This window comes from Macadamia integrifolia, chromosome 6 (assembly GCF_013358625.1).
Source record: "Macadamia integrifolia cultivar HAES 741 chromosome 6, SCU_Mint_v3, whole genome shotgun sequence".
In the NCBI taxonomy this organism is placed as follows: Eukaryota; Viridiplantae; Streptophyta; class Magnoliopsida; order Proteales; family Proteaceae; genus Macadamia; species Macadamia integrifolia.
Genome location: NC_056562.1, coordinates 37,758,528 through 37,763,112, shown reverse-complemented (window position 1 = coordinate 37,763,112; position 4,585 = coordinate 37,758,528). Strand labels below are relative to the sequence as shown.

General features: G+C 39.0%; 1 pseudogene; it reads right to left on the bottom strand.

Annotated features, from left to right (window-relative positions):
• Nucleotides 1–1,727: 1,727 nt before the first annotated feature.
• On the bottom strand, nucleotides 1,728–3,703 carry LOC122082273 (annotated as a pseudogene).
• Nucleotides 3,704–4,585: the final 882 nt, after the last annotated feature.

The window sequence follows — 4,585 nt, the reverse complement described above, 5'->3', positions numbered from 1 at the left end:
TTTTACATGGGATAAAATTCGGTTATAATTCGGACAAAATTCAGTGCGGTCGAATTATTCGTAAATTTTAAAAAAGTCAATAAAATTTTAGAATTTTTTATTTGATTCGGATTCAGACAGAATTATTTGTGAAATTCGATAAAATTCTATTCGGATGAATTATTCAAGAATAATTGAGAGAATTTAATAACCAGGCCCATGGCTGGGTTCTGACCAGAAAGCCTTGGATACTAAAAGAATTTGGTTGAGACATTCAATTTGTATTATTTCTCAAAAACATAAAAAAATAATTACCACATCACCTCGGGACAAAACCCTGACTACCTGAGAGACCATCATCTACATAACCCAACTCAGCCTCATCTTATCTAAATGGGATCATCTAATCAATCAAATGTAAATAATAATGATAAACAATGCAAAGGCAGCACAACATTTTTTTTTTTTATTTTATTATTTTATTTTTTGAGTGGGTGAAGGGCAAGTGGGAGGGAGGAGTTTGAAGCAGTATAGCTAATAACATTGGTATTTCATATTTGTACATCCAACAAATATTTAGCCAACTAAAAAAAAAAAAAAAGGTAAAATAAAAAGAGGAAAGAGGATGGAAAGTTTTACCGTTTTAATTTATCAAGTTAAGTGGAAAGTTTTCCTCCACTTGCAGATGAGGGTTCATCCACTCATCTAGGATTATTATGAAGTCGGACGTCTGACTAATTTGGAGATAGCCGCCTCTTCTCAAGATAAACTCATGAGAGATAATTTAAGTTAATTTTTCATTCCCTTCTTATTCCATATTATTTTCTATTAAATAGAATGCAAATAGTTACTAACCCACGTACTCCACTTATACTACTTTACCATATTAAGTTACGGAACTATCAAACACTCTAGCATGGCAATAACTGTTATACACATACAAATAAAATATAATAATAATAATAATAATAATAATAATAAATAACTAAATATTAGGAAGTTAGGCACATAACAAGATCCGAATTCTAACAAGCCTCCTCTTCACTCTTCCAACTCACCCAATGGTATTGGTATAGCTTACCCTGCAAATTTTGATATGGAGCCCACCACTGCTCAATCCCATGAACTCGTACATGATAATCAATGGGAGTAGAAGAATACCTGTGTGTAAGTTTAAAAGTCTCACGTAACTCTCTCCCATGTGTTTGAAGATTAGTCCCATGAAGATTGTAACAAAGAACTACACAATGGAGTCTCAGCCGTTAAGATCTTCTGTAGCCTTTCACCCTTGAAATACTCTCACATGCACTATTCCTGTGGGGGAGTCCGTGCTTCCAAAACCATAAAGTGTTAAAGTGATGGGTGCAAGGACCTTTAGTTTCTATTTATAATAGAATCCCTAAAACCCCAATTCATTCCCATAATGGATTGGGTTAGGAGTTTCCTAATCAGAGAAGGTCTATTATTGCTTGGGTCGATATGGATCTTTGACTTACGATACACATGCGATATGGATCCTAGTATACAAGGTAATAGAAAACACAAATCCTAGTATACAAGGTAACTAGAATGTGTATTGATACAGCTATTATACTGACATGAATCCTACATGTCACCCGTATTGGTACTGGTATGACTTACGCTGTAAATTTTGATTTGGAGCCCACCACTGCTCAATCCCATGAACTCCTTTTAGATGAGTGCAGGTAGATTCCCTACCTTTCTAAAAACCTAGTGATGGGCTCCCGTTAGTAACGAGAAATGCAGACGGAAGGAGGCATAAATTTGCTACGTTTGGAGTTCTGGGTTGCCAGTTTTGCAATCTTCTTGAATCCTCTCTCCTCCATCTTTTCCCTTTTCTCAAAATAAGCAGCAAACACTTTGCAAATAGGATCTTTCGGATTCACAAACAAGGACGGTCGCCATGCAGACAATTGAACAAATGATTCCTCTGATGCTGATCTCTGGCGATGATTCTTCATGGTAACAGCGAGTGTGGCCGTGAGGCAACTGTCTGCCATTCGGAACATATCTTTCATCTTCTGATTCTGGATCATCTCAAATGGAGCAGATATGAACGGTGGATTAAAGAGGAAAGCTTGGAGAATAATACCTAAATTGTTGGCCATGGTCTTGCCAGCGAGCAGAGCGATGGAGGCGCCCAAAGAATGACCAGCTAACCAAATCTTTAAATTACTTCCAGCTAAATCGACCACGTTCACCACAACTTCCATTGCAATCTCAAAGCGTGAGTGTCGATTTAGTTTATTTAGGACGACACCGAAATCCAATAAGAGGTCCCGTTTGTAGGAATCTGGTTCTATGAGTGTCCCTCGGAAGGCAATCACCTATTTTGGAGCCCACTCGATTGAATAGTGACAACAGTAAGGAGGGGGAACTCTGTATTCAAAAATGGCACCAAAGATGGATTGATCATCATTATCAATGAGCTGACGAATTAACTCAAAACCGAAGAACGCCCACCATGGTGGAGCAAGAGATGCAGCTGACCCATTACGATTCTGCTGTCGGTCTTGCTCTAGAACGTAGACACTATTTACCAAACAGGCAGAAACACATCTACGGTGATGTTCATTATACCTGCAAACACAAAAAAATGTGATCTAATTAATTAAACTACTCATCTTTCACTTCCAGATATATATAGATGAAGGGGAGATGATGTACCAATCAAAATTTGTGAGTGGTGGGTAAGGTCCTGAAGTCCAGAAGTTGTCCTTCTCAGATGTCATTACGTATTCTGATCTCGTTCTCTTCTTGATGTCTCCACAGATTCTGCAAGTCAATTACCACAGAAATCCAAAAACAATGATCAACAATAGATTAAAAAAAGACATCACAACATCTTTCTATGCTTAGCAACTGTTACTGCATATTCTTGTCTTTTTCTTCCGATACTTGCGATATGTGTGTGTGTGATGGTAGTGCAAGTAATGTGGTGGAAGTGGAACTACCCAAAACAAAATAGTAAAAACCAATTGAAGGAAACCGGAAACCCATCGATGATGAGGAAGAGGAAGGGATAAGAAACCTGACTTGAAAGAAGGTGGATGAGAAGGCCACTCGTGGACGTAGTCTTGGAGGGGATAGCAATGGAGTCGAAGGTAGTCTCTCTAGTTGTGGGCCGTCTCTTTCTTGACATTGAAACTTGTGGATAGCCTCATCGTCTTTGATGGATCATCGGAATGATACTTCATCTTCACATCCACCGGTGGATCAAAGAACTCTTGCGCCATCTCTTGCATTCTCTCTGTCAATTCTGAACTCACTCAGTACACTGAGATCTGCACTGTTTCTCCAAATCCAAGAAGCCATGAGAGTAGAATAAATAAGAGTAGTTGGATTTTTTACTTGTGTGGGTTTGTGGGAAATAAATAAAAAGAAAAATTTATAGTAGAATGAACCACTTTGCACCATACATATATACTGTTAGTTAGACGTTGTAGAGAAAGATCAATGGAAATTAAACAGCAGGTGAAGAATGAAGAAGGTAGTATTAGTAGTAGTTATTGGGTTTAATTATTATGGATGAAAGGAATTAGTAAAGGAATATTAAACCTGGAAGAAGCCATAAGTAGATCACCGGAACGTTTTCACAGTAGTTCACCTCCGAGAGCCTAAGGTCTCTCGGATCTCCGGCGAGCTTCACAGCCGAATTCCACCGCTACAGTATTGTGGACTCCATGGATGACTTTATGTGCCGTGTCCGCGTGGTATTTGACTATTTGGTTTGGGAAGAGAGAGAGAGAAAGAGAGAGCCCCAGGATGGACCGAGTTACCGAGGTGAGCTGGGAATAGAATTATGGGTTGACGCCAAGTCTACAAGCCGCAAAGTCAAGAGCATCTAATTGATTATTAATAGGATCCGGCTTGTTTCCAACGACTGACGCTCAAACGGCGTCCAATGATGTTGCCAATCATCGACGTGTAGACTCCAATAAATCCGATGACTCAGTGAGTTCTATGATTTTCCAGGGTAAATTCCCAAAAAATCTATTGCTTCCATGGCCGCTGGAAAGCAGTGTACACGACCGTCTCTTACTTGTGCTAAATGACTACCATGTTAATACCCCTATGTGCCCCCTAACTCATTGGTCCTGTGTTGTGCAAGGACCATGCGATCAGACAGCTAAGTTTTTGGTTCCACCCATAAAGAAGTATGTAAGAGGAAGGTAGAGAGGTATGATACATTAAGTTCATCCTACTATGAAGTCTGGGTTTGAACCTCCTATCTCCATCCTACTAAGTTTCTTGGCATCCAAACATTGTCTTTAGTGCCTAAGAAGGTGGGAAAAATATTTACCCATAAGGGCATATTTACTACTAATGAGATTGCTCTACCCCTAGAAATAGAAGAGGGTTCATATATCTTTTTCTTCTTCTTTTATGGTGGGGGGTAGGAAAAGGGGTTCATAATTCATAAGATGGATGGTTAGAAATTAGAAAGTGGGTCCAAACATTTTATTTTATTATGTTATAAGTTCAATGAATCCTCTAGATAGTTGTCCTTGTCCTAGCTGGGTCGGTCATCCCTTACCATTTACATTGCCGTTCAAAGAGGCAGAGAGACTAAGAGCCGAGATTT